Source organism: Lagopus muta, chromosome 9 (genome assembly GCF_023343835.1).
Source record: "Lagopus muta isolate bLagMut1 chromosome 9, bLagMut1 primary, whole genome shotgun sequence".
Lineage (NCBI taxonomy): Eukaryota > Metazoa > Chordata > Aves > Galliformes > Phasianidae > Lagopus > Lagopus muta.
The window spans coordinates 13,796,422-13,815,009 of NC_064441.1; positions in this window are offsets into that span (position 1 = coordinate 13,796,422).

The window sequence follows — 18,588 nt, forward strand, 5'->3', positions numbered from 1 at the left end:
GCAGTGATCTCATGAATATGTGATAGACAGGTGTGCCTTATGTATTACATAGGTGTGTATGGAGAACTTTTGGATTATAAATAGTGGATAGTGCGATGACTCGAGTGTACTTGATTTGTGGAGATTACCTGTCTTATGCCCTGTGCAGAAATAAAGCAGTGACTCTTCTATAAACACTTGTCTTTTCCATGTGTTTTGGGAGATTTTGAAATCAATAACAGCAGGATTTCAACTTATTTATGGTGAAAAAAGCACCTTAATAATTAAGAAACAATCTGTATTATTTTTATTTCCTAGTATTTTTCTGACACGGTTTGTAACCTCTCTTGCTAATAGGGGCCTGCAGTATCACTATATGGATCATTTTCATGTTTTCATGTAGCACTTCATTGATGCTGAAGTGTGTGTGGCTCTGGAAGACATGTTTAGGAGGTGTTACACTTCCGAGTTCATGTTGTTTCTGGCATTGCTATCATGTTTTCCTCACCAACCCTAGGTTTAAACAAGCACTAATGGAAATGCAGACCCACAGTAATCTTAAAGGCTTCCCATGGCAGCTCAGCACATGGCCTCCATAGGACCTGTACAGAGGTACAGGAGTGCCAGGCACCAGGCAGCACCAGCCTCTGAGCAGAGCTCTGTCTGCATGCAAACAAACCTCAGGCTGTGGCCTGAGTTACCATTCTCTCTGTTTATGTTACATGGTCAGGCAGTTAAATATTTTTCCTCATCATAACTAAAACTCAGGGCTCATCCCAAATGGCAAAGTGGAAATTATCAGCTGGCTTTAGGTTTCCACTCTATGCAAATTGTGCTATACTTACAATACTAAACCAGTGCAGTCCCAGACAGAAGACATCTGCCTGATCACAGAAGAAACTGGCAAGTGGTTGTGCTTTACTTCCTCCTTTTTTTTTTTTGTAATTTAAATTTCAGTGAGGGAGTTTACATAAACTCGCTGCTAAATAAGCAATTTTCATCTTCCAGATATTTGTTAGATGTGCAAATGCAAGATCACATACACAAGGCCAATGCTTTCAGATTCAAATGTCACAAATTAAGCATATAGCTATGTAGCAAATCACATAGTGATTCAGTAGTTACTGAAATGTTATCCTGAAGTGCAGCGTAACTTTTTTTCTCTTCATAGAATTCCATAGGATTATAGAATCCTTTTCTAAGAAAAACAGTACCTTTTATTTCTAAAACCACTTATTTTTAACATAGTTTTTATTTTTCACAAGTGCACATAAAAGTTAAAAGCAAGCGTACCCTGAAAGATTACATGTTAAAAGGCACGTGGGCCCCAGATTTGATTTCCTTTAGTTTTTTAATTATTTAAAAACTGGCAATCCAATTTCTGATGTATATAATCAGCCAACAAATATAGATAACACAGCTGAGGATCTTGTGGTGGAGAGACTACTTTGCAGTGTTTAATAAGACTATATAAAAAAAAAAATACGAAAAAGTGCAGTGAAAAATACTGCCAAATACTACAGAGGAGTTCATTTCAGGTGCATTTACGAACGTTGAGAGTTGTGGATGTAGTTTATGCTTGCATAATCATGAACAAAGAAGCACTTACGAATGTGTGTGTGCTTTCAACCAGAGGATGTTCTTCTGCCACTGGATGGGATCGGTACAAAGGACACAGACACCTAGTTAGTTAAAGAAGTGAGTTTATCTTTACTTACATTTAAAGCAATAAAATAATAGGTAAAATGATACACCAGGAATAAAACAAAAGAAGGCAGTGCACCAAACCATTACTACACAAGATTAATTACAGTGATTAAGAACGATGCATACCAATTGCCCTAATGCTTTACCATCATCCAGGTCTGCAGTCACTATGGAGTCCCAGTTGCAGCAAGGATTTGTAGAACCTTTCCTGGCAACAGGGAGGTCCTATAGCAATATGTTCATTCGTAGGTGAGGGCTCCAAAGTCACTGCAAGGGGCTCTAGCTTTTATATAGTTGAATAAATAATGTTACATAATTTCAAGTGCAGAAACATCCAAAGCCTGGCTGGAGGGCTCTAGGAGGAACCAGGGGAGTTTTTCTATCTATTGGGCTTCAACCACATATTTCTCAACAAGGTCAGATGTCTGGTGTCATGGCCTTGCAACATGCCTCTAAATAAAGAAAGATACACTACTGGTTACTGTTACACAACAAGCATTAAACAGATCTTTATAGATTGGCATTAATATATATATGTTCATGTTAAAACAGCAAAACAGATAAATATTGCATTGCATGTGCAGTACAGTGTCTGGTTGCCAGGTTCATCTACAGGTCAACTTCATTTCAAGGCCTGCTGTTCAGGCTTTACTACCTCTATCAGTCCTTTGACCTAAAGGTAAACCACAACCTTCATAATATATCTCCTGTTAAATATAATCCTAGGCATAGGCAAATCAGACAAAAAGGCCTCTCTTTTTGTGCTTCAGTTAACTTCTGATCATTAGTCATGGCTATGATTTGCATTCCTTTTAAAACATGTCTAGTTACATAAAAAAGGGAATTAAACATGGAACAAAAATTAAAACAGTGCCTGCACAAAGAAGAAAGAAAAGTGCACCCTTAGTCCATGGTCCCCCTGTCAGCCATGAAAACATATCCAATTCCCAACCCTTCCACATCTGGATAGGTACATGTACTAGCTTTCTCATTTATTGTATTATTTGTTTTACCACTTTTCCATCGTCATCAATTTGTAGGTAACAATTGGATTCATTTAATGTTCTGCAAGCTCCCCATTCTTCTGCCAACAAAATCACTTGATGTTGAAAAACTGCATTTCTCATTTGAATGAATTGGTCTGCTGGAAGGTCAAGAGCCACAGACATTTGATTAGTTATTATTTCTAAGACAGTGCAGGACCTCCCAGCGGACAGGAAATGTTCTACAAATCTTCACTACAACTGGGGCTCCGCAGTGACTGCAGATCTGGATGATGGTAAAGTATTAGAGCAATTGGTGATGTATCTTTATTCATCACTACAGTTAATCTTATGTAGTAATGGTTAGGTGCACTGCCTTCTTTTGTTTTATTCTTGCTGTATCATTTCACTTACTATTTATTTTAAATGCAAGTAAAGATAAACTCACTTCTTTTACTTGGTGTCTGTGTCCTTCCTACTGACTCTTTCCACTGGCAAAACAAACACCTAGACTATTGAATAGTTTGTAATTTCTCAGCTTATGCCAAAACAAAGCTGTCATCATTACCCATGCTCACTTGTGCAGGCTAGCATACATCATAGCCTAGAGTTTGTTAGCAGCGTACTCTCACCTTTCGTGATGGCGAAGACGCAAATCTGTAAACTGATTAAACAGAGCACCACAGAAATTTCTCGGCAGCTGGAATCATTTGATACAAAAAAACAGTATAACTGCACCTGAAGAATTTTTATAAATAAGTAAATAAACAGTGAGTTGTATTGTTAATTCTGAAGGATTTTAGAATTCAACTGTAAAGCTGACACATCCACAAAATGATTGCAGTTCACCAAAACGTTAATAAAACTTCCTTGTTCTAAATGTAATGAGTAAAGACCAAATAATGTATATCTTTACAAACGTTGAAAGCAATTCTGATACCACTGGAAGTTGATTTCATATTTGGAAAAGCCATGATCCCAGCTCCTTTTATTTATCTCAGTACAGTTGCCTGCAACTAGATTCTCCTCTATTCTCTATAATCATCACTTTTCCTAAAACCCAGTGGATGAAAGCTTTCATTTATTTTAAAATAAAACTCTAATTTACTTCTCTTTTGACAGATCTGCAGCATTTTCACATGCCTTCTCATACTCAGCTTCTGCTTGATCTTGGTTCATAGTGAGTTAAATAAATGCACAGTCATAATAACAAGAATCTGAATGCTGTTAACCAGTTCAGCTTCCTGTCAGTTCCAGCCAATGTCATAGTAACACTGTGCAGCACTATCTGAGGCTTTCTTGTTTGTTTTTCAGTGCTGGCATGACTTTGTTTTTTGGGGTGGAAGAGCTGAAGTTTGACATCTGGGATCAGTCACCTAACTCAGTAAACTCAATAGCTGTTAAGTCTTTGCAGATCTTTGTTTTGCAGACCATAAACCACAAAGCTGAAGCACTGTGCAAACGACAGAACAAAAAAAGGCTGATAAATTTAAAATAGTGTTATCAGGATGTCTTCTGACAGCTATTTTTCTAAAAAGTAGTAGAAGATTGAAACTAATTTTAGTCCAAGAATAATGACAGTTTTTATGGCCTTTCTATTTGAGCTGTTTGAATGTTTTCCTTTTCTGCAGAAAAATCATAATTACAATGAGGATTGTATGAGCTAAAATTAAAACAATTTCAGCAAACAAATCAAAACAAATTCCAACAATTCTGGCAAAAGTTTCCAGCACAGTTAGGCAAGAAGGTTCTTTTTTGATTATGTCTTCTGGTCTTTCTTGTATGCCTTCTCTTAGTAACAGACAAATAGCTTTAGGCTTTGTAATAACACAGGCACAAGTGATGATGCAGTAGTGTTTCACTGACTAAGCAAAGGGCAGCAACATCAAGACACTGGTTAAGTACCATCAAAGGCACAGTTCTCTTCCCCTTTGCACCCTGTACCCCAAAGATCATCTAAACTACAAACTGTGGAGTTCTCATTCAAGTGCTCGTACTGTGTAACAGATGGCACCAGTCACAGACATGGAACAGCAGAGTTGTTCATGGCATATGAGAAAATATTGAATGTCTTTCTTCATTTTAGAGTGTTTTCAGACTATTTTTTTGCATTACCAACGTACCTGAAATAATAAAAATGAAATCAGCCGTATGAAGGGATGGTTTTACTACATTTTCTATATGCAGCAACACAAAGAATTTTCCTTCTGATGAATTACTGAGTGCACTCATGATTTGTAAAGCCAGCTCCCAGGTCCTATAAAAGAAAATAAAACAATGATATCACACTTTGCACAGTGAGCTTGATGCTATTTCTCCCCCTAACCACAAGCAGTTAACAGCTATTCACAGTAAGAGATCTTTGGCTGCACACGTTTGCTATCTGATTTTACTGTAATCTTTAAATTTGCTGTATTGGTTCTGTATGGTTAGAAGAGTATCATAGCAGAATCTGTAAAGTATATTCTCCTTCCATTCCCCCATTTTATCCCCCACCTTTTATTGCTGAACGCAATATCATATAGTATGGAACATCTTTTTTGGTCAGTTGGGATCAAATTGCCAACACTGCTTTGGTCACAAATCCAAAGCATAGCACCTTACAAACTCCTATGACGAAAATTACATCTCAGTCAAAACCAGTACTGCAGTGAAATAAGCCTGCAAAACAACAACCCAAATAGCTAAAATATTTTGGCCTCCAAAACCACAACTCTAGAATCTTTCACAAGTATGACATTTACTAGATAACTAAGGTATCTTTATGATTATTTATCTAGCACTAAGTATGACATAAGCTACTCTGAATGTTTGCTTGCTTTAAAACATCCAAGTAGTTGACAGTTCTGAATAATGTTTATGATTTTTCATTTTATTTTATTTTTGTCAGCAGGATATGATCTTTCATTTGAAGACAAATTGCCTTTGCCAATTTTGCAAACTGGACACTGTTTTTTCTTATCAATGTAAACAAACAGCACATGCAAAAAATACAAATGTTATGTGCAGTAAGTCTTCAAAACTATTCTGCTGCAAGCATCTGTTCTCTGTTGATGATTAGCTGTCTTGGGGTCTTGTATTCCTGGTATTTTCAGTGCCACCCCCAGTGTTTTCTTATTTTTATTTAAATGCAGGTGCTGAAGTGTTTTAATCTACAAGATGGATTTCTTTGAGATAATCTGCAGTTCATTTTGTGCTTGACTTTCAGACATCTTCAGTGGATGCTGCTTGTATTTACTCATGACTGAAGAAGACTGGATTTAATACTTGAGAATATAACCAAAAGAAGTATTTCAGAAGCATTACTTTAAATGATCTTCATTTACAGTCTCAACTTTTCTTATGAGAGCATCAGTTAAGGTAGAACTTACTTAGGTACACAAATATAGTTTAAGCATTTCCAAAGCAGTAAGATAACCTGAATGCCTGTTTTCAGAGGTCTGAAATAACTGTGACACATGCTTTCATTTTGCCCATAGCTTTTTGCTGCTGAAGTGTTAGCTATAGGATACCACAAACATATTTCCTGGCTAACACAACTGCTTCTGAGAACACAGTGGCCAATTTTTACTACACCTAAAGACAGACTGTTGTCCTTTGTAAGTTAACAGTAAACTGTAAGCAAAGGTACTAGGTATAATTTCTGAATTGATAAAACTGTGTAGCTATATTTTACATAATTAGTCAGTAGCAGAATACTTCTGTATGTGTATGGTAAATATGGGGATGGGGCATAGTCAGCATCTCCTTACTGAATCAGCATGGTGCAAGAAGGTGACATGTAATCTCTGTAACACATGTGCTCTTTGAGAACATGGAGATAAAATAAACATGCTTTGAAATGTTCTACATATGCTGCAAAAAGTTTGGGTAAAAACACAGGGTACAGGAAATTTATTTTTATAAATAGAGCTGGGACAGACATTGCAGGTGCACTTGCTTTTTTGCATTGAGGGAAACAAAACAACAACAACAGAAATATATATATGTGTGTGTGTATATACAGCAGGAATTCCATCTTCCATTTATCGCATAAAGGAATGATCTTTTTTAAAGTACAGACTAAATATGCAGAAAACTTCTATTGCTCTTGCTAGAATAGGCAGAATAGGCTGTAAAATTAAACCACTGTTTCCTGTGGTTGTCAGGGGCACTAGAAAGTCAACTTTATATGCATAAATAACTATATATATGCTTTGCTTAGTCATTTGTTCGTCAGTTGGTTCTTTCCTATGTATAGGCAAAATGAAACAGTAGTTTAAGTTTCTTATCTGCAGTTTAGATCTGTACGCTCATTTAGATGCGAATGCAGGCATGTTGTAAAATTTCAGTTCGTGAATTTTCTCAGCTCTTGTAATGGAACCGCTAATAGTGCCTGTTCATGTCAGCCTCTTCCTCCAACACACTCAAGCACAGCTTCAAGCCCACTGCAAGCAGCAGCTGTATACAGTCTTGAATGCTACTATCTGGCTCTTAATGGGAGCTTCAGTTCAGCGCTTAGGTGTAAGGTGGCTACTAGGAGGTAGAATAAAAAACAGAAGGATCGTTAAGAAGAAATTATCAGTCATTCCCAAGGATTGAGGGGTGCTGGTTGACAGAAGGCTTAACACAAGTCAGCGTGTCCTGGCAGCCAGGAGGACAAATCACATTTTGGGGTTCACTGAGCACAACACATGCAGCTGGTCAAAAGTTTTAGGCCACCTTTAAGTTGTCCTCATTCAGTAGACTATTCAACTCACAGAATAACCAAGAGCAATATTAGGATTATCCCAGCAGACACCAAGAGATACATTACTCTAATGTAGCAGTTTCTCTAACTAACAGTTCAGGGTTTCACCATAACAATTCCATTACACCTTGTAATATCTAGACTGCATATCATCCAATGCCATAATTCTGTTTTTCTAAGAAATTCTAGGAAATTATTCTAGGAAAATCTCTGGTTTGCTGGGAAATTTTCTGTAGCCCTTTGCCATAAATGAAGCATGTTCCTGGTTAATGTAATTTCTATGGAACCTAGCATAGAATACAAGCCTTCATCTTGCAGATTTTCCAATCTTTCAATGCCTTAAAATTGTCAAGACAGAATAAAATCGAAAGTGAAACCTGTTCCTGCATGAGCATTGTTCACTATACATGAAGCTAAACTTCACAAGCATCTCAGATTTCATTTGGAGTTTTTAATCTGACTATCAAAAGAAGTAAACCTCTTCAATTTTGGAACACGTATATGTATACATACATGCTGATGTATATATATGTATATATATGTATATTCAAGTACAAATACACTTATAAATACATGAACATCCATACTTCCTGCTAAAGCAATGGCCTGTCCTCCACTGATGTAAAAGGGGTTATTGATGGTTGCAGTGGGACAAGACTGGGTTGAGATGGAATTTTAGGAATTCACACTGAGTTTTACGTCCCAGTTTAACTTGGACTTACGAGACAGAATGCTCCTAACTAAAGGTAAAATTTAGTAAGATAGGTCACATTCAAAAGTATCTTGGTTTTGAACAAATAATCTATTCCAAAATTTATGAATATCATTTGGAGAAGTTTCACAATTAAAAAAAAAGAGTATAGGAACCAAATGAATTTAAATTGTGAGAAAGAAAAACTTCTGAAATTGGTAACAGGAAGATTTGATAATTATTAACCTACTAGGGCAATATTTGAAGACAAGTATGTAATCAAACCTTGGGGAGCAAACTCATTCAAGAATTTATAAAGTCATTTTCAAATACATCCCACACCATTAAAATGTTGAAGTACTTGTCATAACACTTGTCATAAAGTTTTTCTTACTACTAAGAAGAATAAACCAATATGTTCCTATTCTTTTGAAGTTGTAGGCTAATGGCTATTTTTGTTCTGGCAGGGACACACGAACTATAGTCTTAAATTCATCTCTGTAGTTTTAAGAGTTTCATGTAGAGGCTTTTATTTGGAATGCATGATTTAATTTTGTGTTGCTGTTTTGTTGTTTAAGAGGTAATATCTATTTCCACAGCACAATCACTCTGATCTCATAATTACAGAAATGTTATATAATTCGATTGCACACTGAGAAAAATTATCCTACCTTGTATTTTGCTACTGTTGAAACTGGGGTAGTTCATACTTATGTGCCTGTCTTTTTGTTAATATACTGCTCACTGTAAGAGAAAGAGCAAAGGAAATTAAAGAGAAGCTAAAATAAAGAAGTTACTTAAAAAAAACAAATGCCTAGCATATCTTCACATATTTAAAATGCAGGCCCTTCCCTAGGCCTTTACAGGGTCTTTACAAAACCTAGATTAAATCAGAACAATAATAGCAATAAATAGATCCAAACATTTTTATTAATCTGATAACCTCATAGCTATCATAGGGTTGCTGTACTTGTTTGACATTTCATAGAAGAAGTAACAAAACTCAGATGCTCTTACTTTAAATGTAATGCTCTTATTTATTGTGTTAATGAGAATCCCTGCTAGTAGCTAGGGCATATTGCACACACTTGTGCTGCTCTGACACATTTTCACTGAAAAGAGGACACATACATTCATTGCCCACTTTTGTATCAATATTTGGGAAGGAAACTGTTGATATCTCAATACACTTTGGGTTCCCAATATGTTTTCTTGGATTCCTGCCTGGAGATTTTATAAAAACTCTTATTTTACCAGGTAGAATACAAAAAAAGTACCTTTTTCTGTCAGTATTTTTTATGGCAGGAATATTTATCTGTCCCTAGGTTAACTAGCTCAAAGACAAATCTTCAAAACTTTTTCAAAATTTTCTTAGAAAAGCACAAAAATGTTTAGAAATAAATCATCTTTCATAACACAATATTAAGTAATATGAGAAAGAATAGGGAAGGGAATATCTAGTGGGAAAGAAGTTGAGTGATTCGTACAAAGTCACAGCATTCATAAGGTATGCATAGATAAGCAAGATGAAAGATGTGATTGAGCAAGCACTCCTCTGGAATCAGCACTATCCATTCTTATTAGTCAGCTCTTTGCATCATATCTAAGATTGTATCTTTGCTATTTTTACAGAGTAATACAGCTTTCAGTTTTTTTTCCAGGGAAGAACACCTTCTAAATGTAGAAATGAAGACATACAAATAACAAGAAAATTGAAGAATTAACTCACCTTCAATGAAAAATTCCTCCCTGGGATTCTCACCATTCTCATTTCCAGAATTTCAAATGCACACAGTGAATTTTGAATGTGGAAGAAAAATAAAAATGGCCTGGAAAATGTACGTGAATCAACTTTAAAATCTCTATATATTCTTGACGAATTTTGTGTCAAGTCATAGATTGACAATGAAGTAGATGTCTATGAAAGTCCTGAAAAGTTAGCTGCCTTGCTTTGCTCATGTTCACTACCAGTGGCAACTGTGCACTCAGTATAGAAGACAGGGATATCTGGCCCAAAACATTTTGTGTACAGCACAAGGGCACTGTGCAAGACATGCATGCCATCTTCTTTGACTTGCCCTAGAAAGCTCCTCCTTTGCACTAGCTACCAGAAATTTGCAAACAAAATTCCCTTTTGCTGGTTCCTCTAACTAAGCATATCTTGTGGCTATCTGTATGCACAACATAAGCTGAATCTGACTTACAGTGCTACAACACAATGCATGTTGCTGATATTTCTCACACTGTGCCTGTGCCCTGGAAGGGGCTGCATCATGCTTTCAACCAGTCACCAGAGCTCTGGTCAGGTTTGGGTACACTTTGATATTATAAGAAATTCGGGTAAATTATTTTGATTGATGGAACAGATTTGCAGTTCTAAATGTATCTGAGAAACAAGTTTATTACAACTTTAAAGAAAAAAAAGCCAATGCAACGTGCTGCTTATCACCACGAGTTGGGTTCACAATTGTCAGTACCCTGCCTATCACAAGGTAAGGGCAGAGAGAATGGGGGTCTTATGTCTGTCATGCTCTTGTTCAACTGATTATCAGAATGCTGTTATTTCAAGATGCCTGCTATGAGTGGCAGTGAGCAAAGACTGCAGTGCTGGTGAGAAGTGCAACACCATGAAGCAGCTTTTCAGCGAGATCCTCCAAGCAGACATTAAAATTAGTAATACGAAGCAACAACACACGAGTTAAGATGGACACACTAAGGCAGCAAGCAGACCTTTTCAAAGCAGTGTATTTGGTATGTAATTGGGGCTTGCCAGGTGTGCTGCAAACTCAGGAAGTGCAATTTGCACCTCCTTGTGCCAGAAACGGAATGAGTCAGATCCTTAAAGCTTCAATTTTAGCTTTCCTTCGGTCTCCTCATTGTTCTGACTAATGTGATGCTATCAGAGCCAGCTAACTATGGTAGAAAGCAGCCACACACACCGCATAGCCTCAAGGCTACAGCACAGCCACACTGGTGCAGAGCTTGAACACCCACAGATGGTGGTGGAGCAGCTGCAGGCCACTCCAGCTAACTGTAAGCAGTAAGTTATTAAATGTACTAAAAACACACACACAGTGAAAAATGTGAACACACTACTGCTATCAAACCATCAGAAGTCATTAGCACCTTCATTTTTAGGCATTCAAATTGATACATCTTAATGAAACCTGAAGTTCAGAAAGAGCTACCCAGATATTAAAAAGCTAGTAAATCCCCAAAACAAGAGACCTGAAACAGCCAGCAACTTAACATGCAGACCTAGCTCTCCAAACATAATAAACAAACAAAAATATCCAGAAAAAATGTTCTGCATCATTAGGGCCCAAGGTGCGTACACTGCAGGACAAGTGTCATGCGTTCACTGGTTGTGGACTGTATGATAACCAATAACGAAACCTGCCTTTCATGAAAGCCTCTGGGGACTTATTGGGTGTTTTCATCATTAGTGTATACAAGAATCCAGGCTTCTGTCCAATTTATCCCATTATTTACCGTAAATAAAGCATTTCATAAAGTATTTTCTGTAGATGGGTAGGAGATTTGTTTTTGTTTCTAAGTGAATTTCAGTAAGTGGCAAATGAAACCAAGGGTGAAATAAGTTAAAATAATTTAATGTTTGAAAGATTTATTAGCTGTTTGCATTCATCGTGCTCTCACACAGAAAGCACGACTTGGCAATCAGCTGATGAATTTCCTTACTGATCTGGTGTAAGGCAAAACCCTGGTCTGACAAATGATATGGTGAGAACAGTTATCTCTGTTGAGAACAGTAACTGCTGAGAGCTTCTGGCAGAATCAGGCCAACAGGCTCAATTCTAATGCTACAAATGGTTGGGAAGCTATGCAGTTGGCTATGGAAAAGTAAGATTACATTTGGTTCTGTCCTATTGCTGAAAATGAAGACCCCATCATTTAGTATTTGTACTAGTTAACCCACAACATTATTTTTTTTTTTTTCTTAAAAAGTGAGGATAAGATCAGCCGTGAGACCCAGAAGCTTTCCCAGGTCCTCAGAAGAACTGCAGGGAGCAAGATCAGGGCCATTTAATTTGATGTAAAGCTCAGACATACGCTGCCTATGCTGTATTCTATACTCTCAGAATAGTGCAGGTGACAGCGGGAGACCCATGCTCTAACAGCTGCCAGGTGTATTTCAGCGAGTACTGAAACCACAGATAGCCTCCTAAGACTGATGGGAAGCACCAGAGGTTCTGAGGCTTACAGCACGCAGCTTGCAACCGCTTCAGAGGCCCAGATTATCATGTTACCTGCCTACCAAGCACTGCCTGCTCTTTGGGTCAAAAAGTCACCAAGATGGGAACAGAGAACTCGCTCATTATTTCCAGTCTTCTCAGCAGTCCGCTCTGAGAGTGACTATTGCCTTCTCTATGACCTAAATGGTATTGTTTGTGCAACAATATGTTTATAACGATCTCCAAAGCACCACAAATTGTGTCCACAGAAGATACTCAGTAACCATTCACAGCTGTTCTGCAGTGCAACAACCCTGTATGGAATTCCAAGGATAGAGACATTTGCTACACTGGCCTTACTTCAATCACATATGAAAACATCAGTAGTAAAATTAATATAGAAAATTTTAAAAATCGTATTTAATAGAAGCACCATTTTCAGAGGGGTTTTGTTTAAAAGAAGCATTAAAAAACTGGGAATCGTTTCTAAATAATTCAACGAACGGATCTAGGGACCACGATTCGAGCGCGATTGGAGCTCCGCTGAGTGCGCGCAGAGCCACCGCCGCGTGCCGCCGTCCCGGGGCGCTGCCTGCACGCAGCCCGACCCGCCGGCCTCTGCCGCCGCCATGTCGCGGCCGCGAGGGTGAGGCGCTGCAGCTCCCGTTGCGGCGAGGGGAGGCCGCTGTCAGAACTCATGCCTGTTTCTCTGCGCTGAATGTCTGGTTTGGGGCGGTTCTGTGTTCGCTGGGAGCGAGACAAGCCCTCGCTCTCAGCACGGCTATAAGGAGAGCAGAGCCGCTGCGGGGAGAAGCAGCTCCCCTGGCAGCCGCTGCAGCAGACGCAGTGGAGTGCAGGAGCTGCACTGGGCTTGTTGTGGGCGTGAACATGTGGTGGCCGTTCCTTCCAGACGGCCTCAATAAGGCTAAAACTGGATTCTTGTTACATTTCTGTTACGTTCCTGCTAATAAGTAAATCGTAAATACAAACTCAGGAAGCTGTCAGGTCACAAATGCCAGGAGCTACATGTCTATGGCCCTATGCCGCCTTAAAGCAGATCTCCAGAAGCAGGAATGTGCTGCCTAAGCCTGAAAGGTCAGTGCAGCTGAAAAAATAAATTAACTCCATGTTAGCAACACAGTAATTTGGTGAAAAACCTTTACAGCTCATGAACAAAAAGTGGCTGGAAAAGAAGAGTGTCAGTGCTTCTAAAATGAAGATGAGAAAGGTTAACAATAATTTCCTTTCTTGGCAGGTAAGAAAGCTGTATAAAATCGTATTTGTGCTCCATATTGAACACAGCTTCAAAACTGATCGGTGGTTTAAGTAGGAAATATTTCTCCGAGAGAATGGTCAGGTGCTGGAACAGGCTGCCCAGGGAGGTGGTGGAGTCACTGTCCATGGGGCTGGTCTAGAAACATTTAGATGCTGTACCAGAGACATGGTTTAGTGGAAAATATTGGTGATAGACGGACAGTTGAACTGGATGATCTTAGAGGTCTTTACCAACCTTGGTGATTCTATGATTCTACGGTAGCAGCGGTTGCCATGATCCAGGTGCAAAATTTGGATTTACTGAACCTCATGGGTTCACCTGCGCCCACTGCTCAAGCCTGTCTAGGTCTCTCTGGATGCCATCCTGTCCCTTGAGTGTGTCAGCTGCACCACACAGCTTGGTGTCATCTGCAAACTTGTGGAGGGTGCACTCAATCCCACTGCTGATGTCATTGATGATGTTAAAGAGCCCTGGTCCCAGTACTGAGGACATCACTTGTCACCTGTCTCTACCTGGACATCGAGCCATTGATCACCACTCTCTGGGTACAGTCTCACAACCAGTTCCTCAACCATTAAACAGTCCACCCATCAAAACCATATGTTTCCAACTTGGAGAGAAGGATGTTGTGTGGGACAGTGTCAGAGGCCTTACAGAAGTTCAGATAGATGACATCAGTGACTCTTCCCTTATCCATGGATGGCATCATAGAAAGCAACAAGGTCGGTTGGGCAAGACTTGCCCGTGGTAAAGCTGTGCTGGTTATCCCATATCATCTCCTTCTTTTCCATATGCCTTAGCATAGCTTCCAGGTGGATGTGCCCTATGATCTTTCCCCAGCACTGAGGTGAGGCTAACACGTCAGTAGTTTCCTGGGTCATCCTTTCTAACCTTCTTAAAAATGGGTGCTATATTGCCGTTTTTTCCAGTCACCAGACTTCATGTGACAGCCACGACTTTTCAGATATCCTTGAGAGTAGCTTGGCACCTATGTCAGCCAATTCCCTCAGGACTGTGGGATGCATCTCATCAAGACCCTTAGGCATACAGATGTTCAGGTTCCCCAGGCAGTCATGGACCTGACTTTCGCTTACAGAGGGAGGGACAACGCTCTCCTAGTGCCCATCTTCAGAACCATCTGCTTGAGGGCTGTGTGTAGAGCAGTCTCTAGTTAAGACTGAGGCAAAAAAGTTGTTGAATCCCTCAGCCTTCTTGATCATTTTTACTAGCCTGCCTGTGTTGCTCACGGGGCAGGGTAATCCTCGGACTTTCCTTTCCTGGTTGATGTTTCTAACAGAAACCTTTATTATTCTTTGCACGTGCAAGCTCTTGTCCATTACTGGCAAAAATGCATGGCACATGGTGGTAACAGTGTTGAAAAACAGTGTTTTGTAGTTAAGAATTTTCTCTATCGAATATTGTGCTCTTTGTATCTGATGTAGTTTGCATGGAAATAAATAAGAGGCATTACTTTCCAAACAACCTATGTATCTTAACACATTGTTTTCACCCTTTTCAAAGCAGAGAAGGCAAAGTTCCTGTGCTGCTTACAGCAGTTACAACTTAAGTGACTCATTGCTCCACAGAGTTATGTCTCCTTGGGGCCACACCTCGTGGAAGAAAATAAAAGCTTTTCCTCCTTGGTGAGAGATCCACTTTCTATGGGTACTTGAGTGAGACAGTGGCAACCCAGAACTGTCATCCAGCTGCTTTAAGTAGCTTTGTTACTCTTTCATGTGGCAAGAACAAGAAACACACAAACCAAAATTAATATGAATTAAAAGTGCTGACAGTGACACACTTGGTGAAAAGCAGCAATGCAGGTGTAGAAAGCCCCTCTCCCTGCGAGATGCTTGCAGGCTGTGAACTTAACTACATACACGTTTCCTGTTGCATGCCTTTGGACTGGCATCTGCTGCACCCACCTGGGTGAAGTTTTGCATGGCAACAAGAAAAGGGAAAGAAAGATATTCATTGAGAAAGTAGGATATTAAAGCCAGAAAAGAAAAAAAACATGCTGCAAAACAGCTCAGAAGCAGAATAAGAAAAATTTTGCACTGAAAACTGTATCAAGTCAAGAAACAGTGGTCTGATTATTTTGAAAACTAGAAGTAGAGGAATTTTAGGCACACTTTGGGAAGTTTAGTCAGTAATATACAGGAGGTGTTTTCTACTCCCCTAGTTATAGACTTAGTCCTGTGAATCATTACTTACATAAGCAGTTTGCACTTACATATAGTTTGCTGGGAAGATGTTTATGGCGTTCTTAAAAAATTGTTTATTTGGAGACTGAAACAAATCAGTAGATTGGAACATTCTGATTCTGAAAAAGACACATGTATAAATTGCATCCAAGTACTCTGGCAGTCTCCTTAAGATGAACATCAGAAATACTGCAAGCATTTGGATTAAAATGAAGTTTATCATTTGGGCACTGCTTTTTGTATTTAGGATCAAACTGGCAAATACAAACATGCAAGCTGCTCCTATGTTCAAAAGCATGCTGTCTATTACTTCTGGGATTAGGACTTCTTTTTAATATCAGCTGCTGGGCCTTTTTTGTTATTTAAAAATGCGTCTAGATGTCTAATTCATGTCATTTAGGATCACTTTAAAAACAGTTGCACTTGCAGAAAAAAAAAACCATTAATATCCCATTGCAATAGTATGCATATAGCACTTATGCCATACAGTAAACAAATTATCATATGTTCTTATTAAGAAAAGGTTTCAGCCTCTGACTGCATTACCTGATGGTTTACAGATGCAAAAGAAAAACAACGATGTTATTATCTTCCACTAGAGGGCGAGAGAGCATCTTTTGTTGCTAGGCAGATTCTGAAAAAAAAAAAAAAAATTCTACATCATTAAAGCCATAAGGTCAAATTTGAAAAACAGGAGAACAATTTAATTCATCGTATTACCAAAACCGATGTAATTTCTAAAATATTAAGGCTCTGACGGCTGAAATTTAAGTGCTGTTACTTCCTACAATCATTAGAACTGAAGAATGAACACAAATAATTTTATGTGCCTGGACAACCATGTTTCAATTATTTTTTTTCCTTCTTTTCACTACACAATGCTGATTTCTTCAGACAAGAATATTAACAGATAAATTAAAAAATCTAAAAAAATACATAAATATAACAGAAATGGTAATATTGAAATCAGCTACTAACGTGACAATGATGCACGTAATTTCTTTTGGGAAGTGAACACAGCACACCTAGTAGCTGCGGGACTGCCATAGAAGCCTATAATCAAAGGCTGAAACTCATTGGAGAAAGGTACTGGGAGAAGGGTAAGAAGAAATGTTCTGGGAGGTGTTCATGTGTAGATTGGCACAGAGATAATTTAGCACAGCAAGTTTAATTGACTTCAAAGTTTGCAAATTTTTCTTTACTGCTGAAAAATGAATGAACTAAAACTGGTTGGTTTTGTTATGAGTTTCTGTTTACTGCTCAAGAACTAAAACCCAACGTAAAATACATCTATATTTCTGTTCTATACTCCTTAAACTCCTGAGACAGTTTAATAAAGATTGAAAAATGGTGGTGCAAGGATCACATTCCTTTCCCCTGTCTGTTAAGTGGAAACTATAGACATAGAAAACATGAATGCTACATAGACAGAGAGAAGGAGAGGAGAGGAGAGGAGAGGAGAGGAGAGGAGAGGAGAGGAGAGGAGAGGAGAGGAGAGGAGAGGAGAGGAGAGGAGAGGAGAGGAGAGGAAACAAGTAGCATCAGCCTCTATCCTGGACACATAGCATCAGCCTTTGTACACATAGCTCTGGCTGAACTTTCACAGCAATTTGTGCTGCAGGATCTCTTTTTTTTTCTTTTGCCCTCTTACTTCAGCCCTCCAAACCAGCATGTGCAGCTTCAGGGACTGTAATAGCAGCAAAGTTTGGAAGCAGCAAGAACACCCTTGGCAGCTTCTGTCAACCCCAAAATATCTGGCTGAAATGCTGCTGAGGGTGACCTTAGGAGATTCATCTCACATGTGCAAACTGAGTAAGTGACATATTCTAATTTGGCTAAAGTATTGATAGCACTTGTTTCATTGTAGGACAGTGTAAGCATCTCTCCCTTGCTGTGTCTGTGATCATTGCTTACTTCCTCTTTTCTCATGTGTCATAATATTTTTGCAGTTCTTGTGTTAAAAATAAAAACAAACCCAAAAACTTTTGGTAAGATATTGATAGATATTGATAGATAGTTTTATATATATCAAGTTATTAAAAATTTGATGTTAGGATTTCATAAAAGAATTTGAATGCAGAATGAACCTAGCAGTTTATTTAGAACACTATGCTTAATTTGCAGTTGTGAGAGCAACTTTTTTGTTTTGGAGAAGACACAAGCAAAACATTGACTTAGCTACTACGTTTCTGTACTGAAAATTTAGAAAGTTACTGCACAGAGATGAATACTGTGATTTGAATCGGCCTGAATCCCTAGTATCACTGAAATCAATACTCTATATAAATTAGTTGAAGCTAACTTGATGCTACTGGAGTTTGCAGTTAATTTGGTGCATTTTCAACAAGCACAGCATACAGTTCTCACGGAATGCTCTGAGATTTCTTACCATGCACAGGTTTGACCCAGAGGAAGAAGAAACCACAGCACAACTGTGAGTCATATCACAGGGCCTTTGTGTTCTTTTTGCTATTATGATACTTGTGATGTTTAATGAACAGCAGCCACTCCCTTGTGCTCACATTTTAAACCAGAAAAGCCAGATATCTGCATGCGCAAAGCATGTCAGTGTCACAACAGCAGTTAGAACTAACAGAATTTTTTTGTATATGATAGTTTATTTTTTCTGCTCAAATTGCAACTTGGATTGTTAATTTTCAAAGCTGAAATTAATTAACACTGTGCAAAAAGAAATGGAAATCCAACCCTACAAAGAATTCCAACAGAGCAAAGAAGAATTCTGAACATACTCTGGATGTCATTGCACATGTGTATTAGATGCTCATAATGCACACTAATTAACCTGTAAGATTTTTTTCTGTCAGC